The sequence below is a fragment of the Mytilus edulis genome, chromosome 7, assembly GCF_963676685.1.
Source record: "Mytilus edulis chromosome 7, xbMytEdul2.2, whole genome shotgun sequence".
Lineage (NCBI taxonomy): Eukaryota > Metazoa > Mollusca > Bivalvia > Mytilida > Mytilidae > Mytilus > Mytilus edulis.
Window position 1 is genome coordinate 23,034,366 of NC_092350.1, and position 20,489 is coordinate 23,054,854.

General features: G+C 30.0%; 1 long non-coding RNA gene across 2 annotated transcripts; it reads left to right on the plus strand.

Moving 5' to 3' along the window:
• The first annotated feature begins 9,683 nt into the window (after nt 1–9,683).
• Nucleotides 9,684–19,117, plus strand: LOC139482816 (uncharacterized). 2 transcript variants are annotated; one of them, XR_011654969.1, is made up of 3 exons: nt 9,684–9,833; nt 17,859–18,000; nt 18,410–19,117. It is a non-coding gene; the product is annotated as an uncharacterized lncRNA (long non-coding RNA). The 2 variants fall into 2 exon arrangements; XR_011654968.1 differs by lacking the exon at nt 9,684–9,833 and adding an exon at nt 16,587–16,671.
• The last annotated feature ends 1,372 nt before the right edge of the window (nt 19,118–20,489 follow it).

Below are 20,489 nucleotides of genomic sequence, written 5' to 3' on the forward strand. Positions count from 1 at the left end.
ATCTTTTGCATAAATTGGGCCGTTAGTTTTCTCGTATGAATTGTACTACATTTCTCATTTCGGTGTGTTTTATAGCGGTGTGGGCTTTGTTCATTGTTAAACTGGCCGTACGGTGACCTATAGTTGTTTATTTTTGTTTCGTTTTGTCTCTTGAGAAGACCACATCATCTTTTTGATACAGAAAGCAATCAAAAACAATCAATGGATTATAGGTTAAGCCTTTTGGCCTGAATCTAAGAGGCGGGTCCTAGGGGATCATAGATTACCATAGAGTTACATTAAGGCTAAAGAATAGGTGTATGCAAGGATCATGTAACTGATAGCCCTCAATAGTAATACAGTTACTTTAATGTGAAGATATAAAGATGAAGAAACAATTCTTAATATTAACTGGTTTGCTTTCTTCAATTATGTTTTTGTGTTTGTTTAATTTTTAAGGTATAAAGATTATGCTTAAATTCCTCGAACATTACAGTAATTCTACTGTGGTGCAAAAATCTAAATGATTGGTCAGGTCATTCTGGTTATTATATTAAGCACCTTAAAGTCTATACCCACCCAAATGCAATTCATTTAAATTTTGATTTATTTCGCAGAAGACCACAGGGACCATATTTATATTCCCCAGTTACCCTTTGCGTCATTGGTAAATTATGGGTTGAGCAAATCATCAATCACCAACCTAACCTTAGACATTTGTTGTGTTTCTTCTTTACTGTTGGTACTTGAACAATTTATGGACCCTTTTTATTTGTTTATGACACGCGTACGTAATGGCTGATTGTTGGTTGCTTAACGTTCACTTGCAAATATGTCATGCATGTTTAGGATAAGCACAAAGTAGCAACACATACTACATGTAAGTCCTGGAAGGAGGCACTCCACAATTACGTCAGGGACGTTTGGACTGCCACTGGATAAAATGATGTATATTTTATAAGGACACAAATGTTGCCTTTCAACAGCCTATTTATGGACCTCTCTTGAAGTTTTTGCAGGGCTTCGTACAGTGGAGTTAGCGTGGTACTCTCTTTACACGAGACATTTGATTTTATATTCCCACTCGGACTGGACGTGACTGTGTACTTTTGCATCCCACACAATTGAACGGGTGGCCAACTTCGGTCAGTTTTTACTGCCGGTCGGAAAAAGACCAAAATGATCATATCTAATAGTATATTTCCCAGTCACCCTTCACCAAATTTTTTTCATAAAAAAAATGGCCACAATAAGTTTTGCTGTACCTGTTAAATCAAAACATCATTTAACATTATTACAATTTATTCACACTTATATGAGAACTCATATTACCGTACATCCTCTCGATACCGTTTACATTTGGCATTGCACAAGTTCATGCGTTTTATTACGTCTTTACCTAAAAGCGTAGGATATACAGTAACTGATTAACACTTTAGATACATGATTTACTTCTTTGTTGTAATTCGCTTTGAAATAACTATCAGTTACTACAATTACTCCGTTGTCGATATTTTATGTATATGGTTTTTGTGCCTTGTACCGACATTTTGAGTTTAGCCAATTGCAACTGAACTTTTTTATCATGTTGTGCTGTTACACCAGTGTTCTAGGTTAAGGAGAGGGTTGGGGGCTCACATGTGTAATCCCGCCGCACTTTTTTTTGTCGGTCCAACGTCAGGATCCTGTTGTAAATTGGTTATATAGATCTGTCATTTTTTTCTTCTTTAATACATAATTCATAAGTTATAAATTAATAACCGTTAGTTTTATCGTTTTAATTTTTCATATTTTTTTTTATATCGGGACCTTTTTTAGCCGACTATAGGTTTTCCTCATTGTTACATGTTGTATATTGGACTATAATAGTTGCTTTATACACCCACTTCATTAAACTTTGGTGGAAAGTTGTCTCACTGGCCATCACACCACATCTACAAAGCTTTATATGTAAAAAAAATAAAGCAGTTGGAATGTCATCTATGGCATTCGGCAAATTAAGTTCAACTAGCTCCTACATGTATGTCTGCTTTAGTCTAGGCAAATTTGGACCAACATCGGCATTTGGAAGGGTCTCAAATTGTGAAAAGGAAGTCATTAAAGTTTTAATGACTGTACTATACTTTTGGAAACTTTATTTCCTCTGGAATATATTTATTAACTGTTCATTTCATCTGGAATAACATTGAAAGTCTCAATTTTCAATAGAAACATTCCAAGCAGATGTACGCTGGTTAAATATTTCAATTTTGGCTTTGTATGAAAGATATTTTAAGTTCAACCACTTTGACTAAGTTAACAGATAAACATTTACAATAAAATATAGAAAAAGGGTCGCCGACACCATCTCGAAAACCTTGACAAGAAAGTGATTTCTGACGGTTTTTGTCAACGAACTGTACAGTGATTATTATAAAACGCACAACGAACGCGACACATTTGGTGGAACGAACAATACAGTAAGAGAAAATTTATTTTGTATGATATTGCGTTTATTCTAAGTTCTAGGGCACATTTGAAGGCACGTAGTAATTCAATGTATAGTTATTTAGTATTGCTTAAGGTATAAATACGCAAAGGTGTATGCACGAAAAGATATTCAGCATTGTTTATATCATAAACCGTATGAAATTGCACCATGTCTGTGCGTTTTGCATTTAGTAGTTTTATCAAACGTGTTATACAATATCTAAAACTTACAACAACTGTATAATTGAATAAATAAACTAACATGCACATTGACATATGTATCTATACTCAAAAAAGTTCTAGAGAGGCATTCGAAATTGTTGTCATCCCAAATGATATCCTAATTATCGCTTCGAACGCGTCAACGTCCGGATTCATTTGTATCGGGGTTATACGGGGTGAAACAGCACCAACCGTTGAGTTACGTACCAACCGTACCAGATACGTAGCAAATCGGGAAACCTCTAGTAGAAGAGTACCGACGGACTTAAATATCAAAATACGCATGAACTTTGAGAAATGGCTTATTTTGAATAATTGAACGGACTGCCTTAACCCATCTGCTCATATTATACACTAAATTAAAGCCTATTAGCAGCCGATCAAAATAGCAGCCACTTCAGTTTTTCAAAATTTGAATATCGAAAAAGGAAATCGAAACCGAATAAGGAAATGAAAATCGAAAAAGGAAAAAGAAAACGAATAATCAAACGAAAAAAAGTCTTCTGAAAAAAAATTTGAGAAAAAAAAAATTTTGAAAGAAAAAAATATTCAGTTTGGAATTGTAATATTTTTTTAAAATTTGAATATCGAAAAAGGAAATGGAAACTGAATAAGGAAATAGAAACCGAATAAGGAAATGAAAATCGAATAAGGAAAAAGAAACCGAATAAGGAATGATAATCGAAAATGGAAAAAGAAAACGAATAAGGAAACGAAAAAACATTTTGAAGAAAAACTTTTCGAGGAAAAATATTTTGAGGGAAAAAAAAATTTTAGGAAAAAAAAATTGAGGAAAAAAAAATTTTGAGGAAAAAAAAATTTGAGGAAAAAAAAATTTTGAGGAAAAAAAAAATTTGAGGAAAAAAAATTTTGAAGGAAAAAAAAAATTCAGTTTGGACTTGTAATATTTTTCAAAATTTGAATATCGAAAAAGGAAATGGAAACCGAATAAGGAAATGAAAATCGAAAAAGGAAATAGAAACCGAATAAGGAAATAGAAACCGAAAAAGGTAATGAATATTGAAAAAGGAAAAAGAAACCGAATAAGGAAAAAGGAACCGAATAAGGAAAAAGAAACCGAATAAGGAAATGGAAATTGAATAAGGAAATGAAAATCCAATAAGGAAATAGAAACCGAATAAGGAACTAGAAACCGAAAAAGGAAATGAATATTGAAAAAGGAAATAGAAACCGAATTAGGAAATGAAAATCGAATAAGGAAATGGAAATCGAATAAGGAAACAAAAATCCAATTAGGAAATAGAAACTGAATAAGGAAATAGAAACCGAAAAAGGAAATGAATATTGAAAAAGGAAAAAGAAACCGAATAAGGAAATGAAAATCGAATAAGGAAATGGAAATCGAATAAGGAAATGAAAATCCAATAAGGTAATAGAAACTGAATAAGGAAATAGAAACCGAATAAGGAAATGAATATTGAAAAAGGAAAAAGAAACCGAATAAGGAAATGAAAATTGAATAAGGAAATGAAAATCGAATAAGGAAATGAAAATCCAATAAGGAAATAGAAACCGAATAAGGAAATAGAAACCGAAAAAGGAAATGAATATTGAAAAAGGAAGAAGAAACCGAATAAGGAAAAGAAAATCGAATAAGGAAATGAAAATCGAATAAGGAAATGGAAATCGAATAAGGATGATAATCGAAAAAGGAAAAAGAAAACGAATAAGGAAATGAAAAAAAAATTAGAAGAAAAACTTTTTGAGAAAAAATATTTTGAGTGAAAAAAAAATTTGAGGAAAAAAAAATTTCAGGAAAACAAAATTGAGAAAAAAAAATTTTGAGGAAAAAAAATTTTGAGGAAAAAAAAATTTTGAGGAAAAAAAAAAATTTGAGGAACAAAACTTTTGAGGAAAAAAATTTTTTGAGGAAAAACAATTTGAAGCAAAAAAAAAATTCAGTTTGGACTTGTAATATTTTTCAAAATTTGAATATCGAAAAAGGAAATGGAAACCGAATAAGGAAATGAAAATCGAAAAAGGAAATAGAAACCGAATAAGGAAATAGAAACCGAAAAAGGTAATGAATATTGAAAAAGGAAAAAGGAACCGAATAAGGAAAAAGAAACCGAATAAGGAAATGGAAATTGAATAAGGAAATGAAAATCCAACAAGGAAATAGAAACCGAATAAGGAACTAGAAACCGAAAAAGGAAATGAATATTGAAAAAGGAAAAAGAAACCGAATTAGGAAATGAAAATCGAATAAGGAAATGGAAATCGAATAAGGAAACGAAAATCCAATTAGGAAATAGAAACTGAATAAGGAAATAGAAACCGAAAAAGGAAATGAATATTGAAAAAGGAAAAAGAAACCGAATAAGGAAATGAAAATCGAATAAGGAAATGGAAATCGAATAAGAAAATGAAAATCCAATAAGGAAATAGAAACTGAATAAGGAAATAGAAACCAAATAAGGAAATGAATATTGAAAAAGGAAAAAGAAACTGAATAAGGAAATGAAAATTGAATAAGGAAATGAAAATCGAATAAGGAAATGAAAATCCAATAAGGAAATAGAAACCGAATAAGGAAATAGAAACCGAAAAAGGAAATGAATATTGAAAAAGGAAGAAGAAACCGAATAAGGAAAAGAAAATCGAATAAGGAAATGAAAATCGAATAAGGAAATGGAAATCGAATAAGGATGATAATCGAAAAAGGAAAAAGAAAACGAATAAGGAAATGAAAAAAAAATTAGAAGAAAAACTTTTTGAGGAAAAATATTTTGAGAAAAAAAAAAAATTTGAGGAAAAAAAATTTTGAGGAAAAAAAAATTGAGGACAAATTTTTTTTGAGGAAACAAGATTTTGAGGGAAAAAAAATTTTGAGGAAAAAAAAAATTTGAGGAAAAAAAATTTTGAGGGAAAAAAACATTTTTTAGGAAAAAAAATTTTGAAGGAAAAAAAAATTCAGTTTGGACTTGTAATATTTTTCAAAATTTGAATATCGAAAAAGGAAAAAGGAAAAAGGAACCAACTTGTGTCTGGTGTAATAATTAGCGATAGGTCCAATGTCCGCTTTACATGTTTTTCTGTATCTGTCTGGTTTTAGCCTCCGTCAACAATCTGAAAATTCGGCTAAATAATATATATGTTTCTGTCAAATTCCGTTTGCAGGAGAAGAACTCAAGTAATCAATCTTTGTGCTGCGAAACCGTGTAAATAACTATATATAAGTGAACTTTAAATTAAAAACAAAAATCCTGGCTAAAACAGTAGGAGTCTGCAAGTATCAAGAGGTTTGTCTGTGGGATGTCCGGTGGTAAGACGTTCCAGTCCCTTATAGTATATGGTAATCTTATGTGCATCAATACGTGAGTGTGGTACTTGGTATGCATTAGAATATATATTTCTCCTTTTTCGCACTGGTGGTGTGAGTCGTCATTCTTTTGATATCGCTACCATATTGTTCTCTATTGTTATAGAACACCACTATACAGGTTTCCTTTCTTCGTCGTTGTAGTGATTTCCATTGTATGTGATCTATCAGTTTTGTGACAATATAGCAGTTGCTTTATACGTAGTTGTCACATATATGTTGCAGCTCTTCTTTGTATCTGTCCTATTTTGTCTTTTTCTATTTTTAGCAATGGCTTTCTTTGTCAGTTTATTTTCATTCTATGAGTTTGATTGTCCCTCTGGTATCTGTCGCCCCTCTTGTAGATAGATCATTTTGTTGATGAGTTCGACTCCCAAACAGTTAAGCATATTCTAATTGTGGTGGTATTAGTCCAATATAAGCTTGGCTTTTACTTTTGTTGATAAAATTCTGATGTTTCTCCGCAACAATCCGAGTGTTTTATTTGCTTTGTTTCACTCACAGGATACACATTTTAAATTGTCAAATTCTACCGGAATGTGAATACAAAAGAGTGTATACCATTTACTAGTACATTTTCCAACAATTTCACAATTTTTCATCGAATCGAAATGTCATCTGGTAAAGCATATAATACTTAATATGATTTTGATGTAAAAACTTTGAGACAAAAACATTGGACCTATAAACAATATCCCTCGATATCATTATCACATACTCAGGATGAAAAACAAAAATATCATCTCTGCAATAAAATGATGTAATTTAACTTTTATTGTAGAACAGAATAAACAAAATTACTTGCAGAATATGTTTTAAGTAAGAAAATATCCATCTTCGCTAGCAAAGGGTTGATATCCACTCCCCTCCTCTCCTTGCCTATCGAAGATGGAAAATATCCTACATGACCGATCAAAGTAAAAACAATTTAGTGATTATTAGAACTCCAGCGCCATAACTTATGCTGTTAGATTTTGAATCCAATCTATTTCAAATTAAAGTAATAGGATAGTTTCGTTTCACAAATGACTTTTAGGCTGGATATATACAATTAGAACTCTATTATTGTCATCTTACCTTCACGATTAACAGAAAAGGTGATTATGTAGCACCTTTTCAATAAATACGAGGTAAAAAAAAAAATGGTTTTGAAGTTTTTGACAAACAAGATTACGTACATTAAATCTTTTATTCATGGTTAATGCATTCTACTCATTGTGATTTTTATATAATTTGTTTTTTTTTCCATAGAAATTTTATATTTTTCAATTCAAACTTAGATTAAAAACATTTTTCGTTCAAATGTATATTTTTTAAGCGGTTTACATAGACACAATTTATAAAAGTAATATGATTTAAAAATCGTCATCTACATGTTTTTTTTAAAACGCATTACAACGTTGAACAAACACTTCCTTAAATGGAAATATGTTTAAATTCAACGAATAACATGGTTTGTATATTTAAATCAAAAGAAATGTATTTTAATGAAAGAAGTATAAAGCAGAATCGCTGACCATGCACATCAATGTCAAACAAGTCGAATTTCCGGTACACCTGTTCTAAATTGTTGTTTAATTTGTAGTGAAAATGGATTATGTTGTCTATAGTGTTTAGGGTTATATATATTTTCAAAGTTCTGATTGCATGCCTGTAAATCAGTAAAATGATTCGTTCAGTATCTTTCAGTGTACCTTTAAAATACCTATAAGTTATACGAAAAAAAATCTGTGCATCTTTTTTTTCATAATAAATTATCGTCTACCGTCATTGCACTTGAAGAAATTCAACGAAAAAAGTTAACATTCAAGTTAGAGAAAACATTAAAAGTTTACTTTTCAGACCATTTAACAACATATAACGTAAATTATCTTTTTTGTAGTCTGATTCGACATTGATATCAAAACCTCAAGCATATTCAACGGACAAGGCAACAATTGGATACATTCAAGCCATGAGCTCTGCCCTCAGAGTTAAAATTGTGTATAAACTTGCGAAAAAAGAAACGTTAAATAGATACACACATTACCAGTCTTATGGAAGGTCATGAAAAGATACATTCGCAAATAATGTAAATCTATCACCCGAGTCAGATGTACTATCAATGCGTTGTTAGATGTGAAAACCCACAAATCAAAACACGACAGAAGAGTGCATTTTATTAACGAAAGTCCGCCTTATGATCATACATATACAATATAGCTCTATGACTATGTCAACTATACCAAAATCAACATTCCTGTTAAGTTTTATGACTGTTGGAGAATAATACGAAATAAAGACACAACACGTCGACGAGGGTATGAACGGCTATGCTATTTACCGTCTGGCACCAAACAGACATTTTACCGTCATTTGTTAAAATTGTTAAAATATGCTTATTTTTGTAAAAAAAAATAACGCGATTAGATAATCAAAATCAATCAATTTACTTATCGTTTAATGAAAGTGTACATATTTTCGTCATGCACAAAAACAGCCGTCATTTGGCAAGATTTTTTTTGCCGTTATTCGTCATGAAGGTACCCCCATTACGTCCCTCTTCGATCTGTACACACAATACCGAAACGCTGGACATGGTGTGTCTGTGTGAAAATGTGGTTATTTAGCCTTATAAGTTAAGTATTTTAAATTTTGATTATCTTTTCGTTATTTACAACTCTTAACAAGCCTCAAGTTCAGGGTTCCGACTTGCACATAGATAATTATGCGGGGTATAAAATGCATACGGGCACTCAACCCTCCCTAACTAATAACAATGACACAACATAAGAACAAACTACCGTATACGAATCAGTTGTGGAGGTCGCAGCTCACGAGATCGATACAAAGAATGATAGCAACGTACAAAAAACACAAAAGGCATATAGTCCAGATCTGGGAGAACTATAAGCCTTTCTATTTGAATTCTGCGAGTCCTAAGACATTATTAAAAGAGTTTTGCTAGTAATAAATCGTTCTAAAAAGAGTTCTGAACAATCAGACATACATAAGATAAATATAAGTACAGATATCAAACTAATAAAACTCTTTCTCTCATAAAAAAGTATATGATGATATAAATCTGCAGTAAAGGAAATTGTATATCATCCTTATTAAATATTAAGATAATTTTTCTGTCATCATGCATTTTCACAAAACTATCGTCATAAATACGAACTTCAACAAGTATGCATGCACACAATCGCTATACTATAATATTCCTCAAATCTGATGAATTAGCACGCCCTTTTTCACGAATCTTAAAACTAAACATCAGTCAAAACCAGAAATGATGTTATTTCTTGTTACTATAAGGTATCATAAAAAACATATAATACTAAATATGTCTGAGTTGTAACTATAATGATTAAAACATTGAACATTTTAACAATTTTCCCCGCTATCAGGTATTGCAAATGAAAAGCGAAAATACTTTGAAGTTAGTCATACAATGCATTATGTATTATAAAAGTTTTTTTTCATAGAACAAAAATACGTGCCGAAAAAGTAATACGTAGAAAATAACCAATTGAACCGGTCAGAATAAAAAAACCTATTATCTGCAATTACTTCCTTTAACATAGAATAACTACGCGATTCTTAGTACTTCATATTAATGGTACACGATTGGGTGAATGCATTCCTATTATATTGGTACAATTCTAGCTGCATTACTTTTTTTTTAATGAAATCTGTTATAAATGAAGGGAGTATAAGAGTTTAATTTCAAAAAGGACTGTTAGCATATACAAAAAGGTAAAGTCACAAAAACACTGAACTCGAAGGAAAATGCACGTATAATGATAAATAGTATGGTGGATTTCCGACGCATTAAAAGGTAAGGTTATGTACCACTTTTCTATAAAGTAAAAACAAAAATTGTGTTTGGCAGTTACAGACAAAAATATTTGATTTAATATGTAAATAACGAAGGACCACAGATTTTAAAGTTTCATTTATATTTTATGCGTTTAACTTATTACAATTGACTGAAATTCCATATTTCATATTCCGTTTTGTCTTTTTCAACAGTAACGAAATAACATTTTATTTTTTTCTATCAAAATATATATTTTCAACCGATGTTCTATCATCTATCTGTAAAAAGTAATGAATTGAAAATCCCCATATGTATTCAAAAACGCAACGCAACGTTTATCAAAAAGTTTAAACATAGGCTTCCTTAATTGGAAATATGTATGAATTCAATGAAATTACACGGTGTAGTTATTTAAATGAATTATCAAACAGAATCGATGAACTAGAAAAATCAGTATCTGGTCATTTAAAAACACAGTGAAATATATGGCACACTTATAGTTAAATTTTATTTGTTTTTAAGTGTTTTCGTTTGTATCAAGATTTACATTAATTAGTAACAAGACTAAAAACTTATTGAATGAAATTAAACCAAATTTATTTCGTTGTTAATGTACTCTTTCTGCGAACAGTTTCTACATACAATATGAAGTCATTTGCAATTATTGTTTTCATTATTCGGATTGCCTATATATCGGCAAAATTATCATTTCAGTTTTCTTCAAGGTATTTTTATCCTAACGTTAAGCGAAAAATATATTTCTGTATTAATCTACGAGTATTTTTTGTACAAACTGAATCATCTGCGGTTATATCACGACTGCATACGTAATACGAAAAAGTGTTTTGAACGAAAAAAGTTTTGAAATTTATTATAAGTCTGATACGACAGTAATATCAACACCAAGAATCAAACCCTAAATGTGTGTCTCAATATTTTAAATACATGAATTGCTCCTTAACCTGAAATTCTGTATGGTATTTATAATATTTTTTAAAGCATTCTCATCGCACTGTTCATTTACAATAGATTCATTCTATATAGAAATCATACTGCTAATTATTAATAAATGGATTTGAAATCTATGTCAAAAGTCATGATTTCACATCTCTACGAATAAGGTATGATTTTTTGGAACATAAGTGGATTTCAAAATCATAAAACTAATGATTAATTGACATGGTAAAACCCAATAATGCCCGAAGTCTGTCTTTTTCTATTGTACTTATGTCCCTGGTACTAATGGGGGCAATACTATGCAATTTTAAAATAAAGATTTCAAGAGGGTCGAAAGATACCAGAGGGACAGTCAAACTCATAAATCGAAAATAAACTGACAACGACATGGCTAAAATGGTCAAATTATGATGATCGACAAAGTGCTTGTAAGACAAGGCAAAATTCTACTGTTTGACCCCTCTTGTATTACCATAGATCATCGATCTGTATTGGTGTGCAAAACTTAGATTTTATGCTGCGGCAACTTTTCGGTCTCTAAAAATCGAAAATAAAAGAATGTTCTTTTAGTCTACCACCTGAAATCGTCTAGATGCTCACAAGACATAAGTATGTCAGATATCAATATTCATATGTTTTAATTACGTGTCTTGTATTTTATTGAAAGCTTTAAATTCTTTGCATTTAATGATAAACTTCATAACTGACCAAATGCCAGTCTACCAAACTGTCAAACTAGCAACAAAAGTATATATTAAATTTTGATCCTGGTATCTATGATGAGTTTACTTGAGAGCTTATTTGTATATATCGATGTTAGCGGAGACTTATTCTCCAAGTCTATTTCAATTCATACTTTAAAACAATAGATATTTTTTACGGTTTAATTTAAAAAAAAACTTGTACAAACAAATTAAAAAATTATATTATAATTTTAAAATTTGATTGTATACATTTTAAAATTTGTTTGTATATGTTTTTTAAATATGCATCTAAAAGTTTATCAAAACTTTTAAACAAACACTCCCTTTGATGGAAACATGTTTTAATCAACGTTTTAGTTATTTGAATCATAGGAAATGTATTTGACTTAAAAGATTCGATGACCGTGCAAATCAATATCTGGTCATTTATAAAATCGTCGAATTTGCGACACACATCAGTTAAATTTTATTTTTTTATGTGTTTTAGTTGATATAAAATACTAGTGTTTACATTTTTTAGTAACAAGACCTATATATCTAATTGGATAAAATAAAACTATTTTTTTTACCATACTTTATCTGCCAACAGTTTTTAGATACAATATGAGGTCATTTGCAATTATATATTTTCAAAATTCTGATTGCCTATGCATCGGGAAAATGTATTATTTCAGTATCTTTAAGTGTATTTTTATCCTAAATCTAATGTGAAAAATAAATTTTATTCATTAACCTATATGTATTTTTTGGTACAAACTAAATCATCATCTTCCATCATAGCACGGTTGCACACGCAGCAAAAATGAGTGTTTGGAACGAAATGTGGAATTTTATTTAAGTTATTATTGGGATCATTAGTCTGATACCACAGTAATATCAAAATCCCCTAATCTGAGTCTCAATATTTTAGATACGTGTATTGTTATTTAGACCTGACTTTTGAAAAGATTAACAAACCTTTTGTAAAATACGTTTTAAGCGTACTTTATCTGCGTACAGAATTTGAATACCATATGCAGATATTTGCACAATGTTTTTCATAGTTCTGATGTTTGCCTATACATTTGGAACATTTATTATTTCATTATTGTTTAGTATATTTTAATCATATCCTAAAGGCAATTGATATTTCTTTACTTTTCTACGTTTATTATTATTGTACAAATTACATCAGCATCTCCCGTCATAGTACGACTGCATATGCAGCATTAATGAGTGTTTGGAACGTAATGTGGAAATTTATTAAAGTAATTACATTCAATAATTTATTGACATTATTAGTTTGATACGACAGTAATATCAAAATCCAAAACTAAACCCCTAATGCGAGTCTCAATATTTTAGATACATGTATGATCATTTAGACCTGACGTTTAAAATGATTAACCACCTTTTGTAAAATACGTTTGAGCGTATTTCATCTGCGTACAGAATTTGAATACCATATGACGATATTTGCATCTATACTTTTTTTGTTCTGATGTTTGCCTATCCATATATACAATGTAGGCAACTGACTCTCCTCATAAAAAAATAGAAATACATTTGTATCTGTATTTGTATTTGTATCTGTATTTTATTTTCTCATTTATATGTTGTACTGTTAAATCAATCATCCTTAATCAGAACGATAGTTGCATTTGTGAGTGTATGCGAGTGGGAGAGAAAGGCTTTTTATTTTTACTTTATGTGATTACATGCTTGTTATGAGCCCTTTGATTAGGAAATAAAATATCTTTATCTTATCTTTATACATTGGGAACATTTATTATTTCATTATTGTTTAGTTTATTTTAATCATATCCTAAATGAAATTGATATTTCTTTACATTTTTACGTTAATGTTTTGTACAATTACATCAGCATCTTCCGTCATAGTACGACTGCATATGCAGCATTAATGAGTGTTTGGAACGTAATTTCATCGGAATATGCATCTACCTACCAACGATAGAAGACTGCATCCCCAGTTATTAGTCCCGAAAAAGAAAGAGAAATAAAATCAAATCTGAAACAGGCCTCGATTACCCAGACGGTTGAATTTAAGAAATTAATAATTGATACAAGTGGAAAATATCAATGAATTAAAAAAAAAAGTATTATAATAAAAAAAAAGAGAAAAAAAGTAAGCTTAGTCGTTATGACGACTTAAAAATAAAACTTCATTCAAATAAAAACCAAAATCTGCTAATTCTTTTTATATAAAATTACCAATAAAGGGACAGAAACCCTACAAATTGTCATCCGATGTGTCGAAAAAAATCAGCAGATAGATATTAACTTGATGAACATTTTTACTCCTTGTCAGATTTGCTCTGAATGCTTTGATTTCAGAGATATAAGCCAAAATCTACATTTTACCCCACAGTTCTATTTTTAGACATGGTGGTCATCTTGATTATTGGGCGGGGTCATCGGATATTTTTTTGAAACTAGATACCTTAAGGATGATTGTGCCATAGAGGAGAATATTTTTGTAAAATTGTCGTCGACGAAGGATGCCTAGTGATGAGTAAATCTCAGTAAGTCCTCTGGGCCAGGTGTGCTAAAAAGCAACAGACAAAAAGCAAAAGTGTCGGACAAAAAGAAAAATTATCGGACAAAAAGCGAAACGGACAAAAAGCAAAAGTGTCAGACAAAAATGCTCGGACAAAAAGCAAAACGGACAAAAAGCAACGGACAAAGAGCAAAAGTGTCGGACAAAAAGCAAAATTATCGGACAAAAAGCAAAAGCGGACAAAAAGCAAATTGATGACAAAAAGCACTGTATCAAATTTTGAATTTTATTTAAGTACAAACATGTAATTACATTGATTAATTTATTGAGATAACAAGTCTGATACGACAGTAATATCAAAATACAGCACCAAACCCTTTATTTGTGTCTCAATATTTTAGCTACATGTATGTTTATTGACACCTGCCTTTCTGTATGATGTTAACCATTTTTGTTTTAAATAATCACCCAACTAGTTGTTTACTTGGAGTTTATGTCACATGTCAAAATATTTGCCTTGAAGAAGTTATTAGATCATTTAGCAAATTATGAAAATAATTTAAGAGTTAAAATATTTTTTACTATATATCGCAGTTTCTTAATCAGATAATTCTAACAAGATCTATATCTTGAAAATTTTAAATATTGATAGCAAGAAAATAACTCTAATAAATAAAAACCTGATGTTTAACAACAAATAACTCCTGAGATCAGTAAACACATTAATAGATATAAACATAATTATATATATATATACAATATATATATAAATCAACTTATCTCAAAAGGAATTGAAGCATTTTTCACTTTATGTATTTATGAAAAATACAAAAAAGAGCTGACAATTAGTCCATCAGAAATGAAATTGCACATGGCATAAACTTCTGCAAATCAGTTTTTAATTACCATGTCGTATGTTCAGCGCATTAGAGTAGTTTTAATTATTTTTTATATAGGGCGCTTTATAATTTTCCATAATCATAATTATTAGCTTTAGACGTTTGTGCAAAAACGTGATGGCAAGACTTGACATCATAAGAATAAAATATCATCCCTGAAATTTCGCGGATTTGGAAATTTTAATTTTTTCATTATACATTAATTATGCCTCAATTTAAGACTCAATTCTTAACATTATAAAGTTACTAGTATACTTGTCAATACATTACTATATATTTGCAAGCCCACTATATTATATAATCACAAAACTGAATTAAAACATTAAAGGAACATTTAGATAAACTCAATAAATATTATATTTTTATCGTCTTTGGAAATCCAGTACAAAATATGTAGTTATGTTTTTATCTTCGCATCACAAAACATTTTTTTGGCATATCTGTCAACAAAAAATATACGACTTAGATTGATCAGAAGTATATTTAATTGTTCAAAATCAAACCTAATTGCACGATAGTGAAGAGCAACATGCTACGAAGTAAAATAAGAATAACCATCTTTTTACATATTTATTATGTGTTTTAAATTAAAAAAAAAAAAAGGTAACGTAGGTTAATTTTTTTTATCATGGCAATATTATTTGATGTGCATATTTTGATATGTACAAATTGCATCTTGTCCTTTGAATTCAGTTTGATGCATAGTGTTAATGGCAGATGATGATCGTGGGTATGTGAACGAAACATATGCTCATGATTAGAATATACAAAAACAATGTAGATATTTTATATAATAGATAAAAGAAAGGCCGACATAGTTAGTTGCACTATTACTAACACAATTCTATACTAATATTCTTGTAATTGTTATAATATAACACAGCTAGAAATCTAATCTTAATTTATATCTAATTTTTAGAATTTTACCTCTGACGTTACTGTTTGTCGCTTTGATCCGTTAGTGTTACAGACACACACTTCGTAATTCTATAAAACTGTTTTTGTGTACTGTCCTATATTACCTTAGTTATTCGTTGTTATTTTGTGATTAACATGTTGAAAGAATGTAATATTATAATATTCATTTATGTATTTCTCTTTGGTGTTTTTGCATTTATTTGTACTCTGCTCCCGTCATGTAATGTTGTCATTTAAGCGGTATATTTGAATTGCCATAAAGCACGAAGGTTTTGCTAGCCACAAGTACAGGTTAAGCCCACAATTTTTCTTAAAATGTCCTGTACTAAGTCAGGAATATGGCAGTTGTTATCTAATTGTCCGTTTCTACGCATGTTTGATTTTTATTTGTTTTTGTTGCACTTCTCTGTTCTGTTATTTCATTGTTTTCCTCTTATAGTTGATATACTTCCCATGGTTTCCTTTTTCTCTCAATCAATTTATGGCTTATGAACAGCGGTATACTACTGTTGCTTTTATTTACAACATACTTTGTCAGCTATCACACCATTTTTTTAAGGTTACGAAATTGAGGGCGTTGTATATCATATATTTCGAATGCGCATCTACAAACATAACCCAACAGATTAAAATATTTAGATATAGTGTCCAGTTTTGATATCAATACATAATTGACAGGTGTCATAATCATTTAAAACGTTTAAAATTCGTTGAAAACGTTTAAAGTTCCTTGAAAGAATGGTTCAAAGTTCATATCATTTAATTGGCTGATTGTTGGTAACCATTGGTTTGCTTTAAATACTATATAAAGGTGAAACGGCCCAGAGAAATCATTGGAAACATGAAATTCAGCAGTAGTTTCATATGTCTTCTCTTGTTGGGTAAGTTTTGGACATGGGAATGGAAAATACTTTTCAATTTTTATCATTTGAAAAACAAACAAACACATTAAACATTAAAATCTAAACAATTTTTATTTTTTTATGTTGAATTGCAACAGATCAACTAATAATTTAAGCAAGGTATGCAAAACTTTTATGAGGGATCAATTATGTATAACTACTTCTTTGTTTTTAAAGCATTTTTTAAAACTTAACGAAAAGTAGACGATCAAAAAGAATATCTAGCTATTAAATTAAAAGAAGAACTAAAGACCTAAATTCTTATGAATTAACATTAATGATACCGATTTTTTATACATCAGATGCACATTTAGACAAATATGTATCGTGAGTGGTCAAAACTACGATAGTCGAAAATCCGAAGATTATTTAAAAAAAAGAAAAGAAAACTCATAAACCAAATTCGAATAGGGAATCAATGCTTGGTATTAGGGAGATATATTCCTTATTTTTTAAATAATTTACAAAATTTTGTAACAGCAAATTGTTATAACATTAAATTCGCGTTTTTTTGCTGGTGATACCTTTTCGGCATTATCTGTCCACCATCAGAGTTATCGATCCAGTGGTAGTAATATATGAAAACTATTTGTAATAGCTATGTATAAATGTTAAGTAGCAATGCTGAGATTTTTTTTATATAAATGGAATATCTGTCATTTGTAAATTTTTTTGTTTCTTTTCATTTGTTTTGATGTTTTGATTTTGAAGTCTACAGTTTGGTGATCTACAGGGACCACACCTTCAAGTTTGGAAAACGACATATTGGATATTAGACTTACCACAAGCAATCGTTGATATGTCACGTTACTTATCAACGATTGGTTGTTAATTGCCTTATAGGAACGTTATGCACATGCGTGGGTGGTGTCAATTATGTGGTCAAAATAATGAAAACGCAATTATATATACATGATGTAACTTGAGCTCATTCTCATCTGTTGTTGGAAAAAAGCCAAAACACTTTTGGCTGAAAGTCAAACAGTTCAAGTTAGAAACTTTTTAGCTATTCTTAAATTGAACGACGCATTTAAACAACCCAATACTCAGTGTCAAGTGACATTGAAAACAAAATATATTTTGGAACTATTACCATTACAACTTTGATAAAATTCAAACCGAATGACATTACGCTTTACTTTAACATGTTTATTATTTTATTTTAGGTATATGCGCAGCAAGTGATACGTGTTATAAGTATAACTCTTATTATAGTACATATTACACGACATACTGTAATGGGTACTGTGCAGGTCCCCTTGGCTCAGAGTACTGTTTGTACTTCTACTATGACGATGGAGGAGGCGGGTAAGTGCATATTTATTATTTGACAACTGATGATAATTTTATGTGTTTTTTTTTCAATTATTAAATCTTTTGTTGTTGTTATGTGAAGTTCATCTGACATTGCATAATACTGAATTTTCATACGGTTTTAGGAAAAATATTAATAACGTTACCACAATAGATGACATTCAATCCAAAATCAATTCTTAAATTCGAGGCATAATCTAAGCAATGACATATATCGGGATCTGTATGGTGACGTTATCATTTCAAAAATGAAAGTAAAATGTACAAACAATACAATTGCAAGTGTTAGTAAACATTTGGAATTCAAATTCGAAAAAAACATTACAGAATGAAACTCCTACGTGAAAATTTCATGAGCTTATATATGTTTTTTGTTTATTTTGATTTTTTTTTATCGTTTTAGGAATGCAAGTATAACCATCGGTGCGTCAGTGGGCGGCTCGATTGGAGGACTTGTGTTTTTATGCCTTTGTTTTTGTGTATGTGCTAAGAAATAAGTTGTTTTATGGACCATCTGTATATAGTAAAATAGATATTTATATGTTAGATATCCTTTGTATGTGTGATATCCTTTGTATTTTCAAATATAAGATTTAATATATATTTCTTTTTTGTATTTTTAGTTTGTTTTCAGTATTGTTGTTTATAAAAAATTTTTTTATGGATCTGTTAACCTTATTATGTAGTAAAAATAGTATTACTTTGTTTGTAGAATTCAATTAAAAGATTAATAAATAAAATAAAATTATGATCTCGTACGTATAATAGTAGCAAGCAATTTAATCCTTAATTACTGCATCGCAATTTATAAATTAAATAGTGTTATTTGAGATCTTTCAGCATCTTAAGGATACAATAGTCTACCGATGTTCTAATCTTAAAACTCTAATTAAGAATGAAAACGAAGGGATACGAAAAGACTCAAAAAAGAGACAAACCAGATACATCGACACAGTCAGCGTCTCCTAGTATGAAGGCATGACTGACCAGTCGAATAGACACTCTATATATACGATAAGCCAGAGTGAATATTATTGCTGAGAAATTGTATACTGCCATATGTATGTGTCAATATCGAGGAAAAGATTAATAAATAAAGTTGACATAATTGTGACGGTAGTACCATACAGTTCATTGCGACATATAAGATGCAAGATATTACTCATATGTGGTTGATTCAGTGATTGGACATCATCACTGTATCTGAAGTGATATAAGAGGACCTTTCAAGAAACGTTTTAGATCTTTTTGTTTTTAAGAGGTTCTGTATGAATTCTATTTGATTAGAATACAATCAAATCGGCCAGTAGGATTTTACAATAAGTAAAATAAGGGTGTCCATGAGAGAGTCCGGCATCTAGTACTATCATTTCTGTTTTAACTCTCCACAAGAATGTGAATTTGAATCATTAAAGGAATATGATATACTTCAAAGAAGAAAAGTATATATTTATATAAGAACACAGAGAAAAACACTATATTTTCGAACATAAAAGGTATCGCAATTGATTAATTTAAGTGCATAAGTAATAGTAGTTTTTAAAATTTTGCAGATAAACATATTGATTACATTTGAATTGTTCGGTACTTTTATTAAGTCTGATTACCCAATGCACTTATGGTGAGCCTGTGTTTGTAGTGATCAACTTCCTTAAACACCCAAAATTCCACAAAAAGTATTCCATAATATAATCATAGATTTTTTTCAATACTTAATTTAATCATATATTTACTATAAAATATATTTGATGTGATGTGTGATGCATACATAATAAGATGTTATACCTTATCTGGCGACGCTTATGATCTCATTGGAAAGCTACTTTCTTGATTCCAATGTTTGTCTGTTGTTCAAATCTGCGGTTGAAGTCATAAAACTTTGCTCAGTGCTCGGAGCAAAAAAATCATGCTTGAAACATGAAATCCAGCATTTTTTAGTTTTCTATGTTGTGTCATGTGTACTATTGTTTGTCTGTTTGTCTTTTTCATTTTTAGCCATGGCGTTGTCAGTTTATTTTCGATTTATGAGTTTGACTGTCCCTTTGGTATCTTTCGGCCCTCTTTCATTAGTTTATTTTGATGCATGAGTACAAAAAACTGAATCGAAAGTTTGATGACTTCAATGCATGATTATTTTAGAGCTAATTTATAGGAAAGGTATCTTCTATGAGTTTTTATTAAAACCTGATACTGCGGGTGTATGTTTCGCCACTGAGGGTACATATATTACCAGCCCAGAAATCAAACAAATAGACAAATATGGCTATCAATACAACTCAAAAACAGATTTACTGATGTAGTTCGAAATTTTTTAAAGGCCTGGTCTCCACTAAATATATAAAAATTAAATGCATTTTGTGATTTCGAAAGATAATATATTTTTTTGGATTTTTATGGGCATTTTCCCCCCTTCTGTTAGTATAAAAAATAAACAAACACCTAAATTTCATTTGATACTTTCCACTCAGTTTAACCCCTTAACT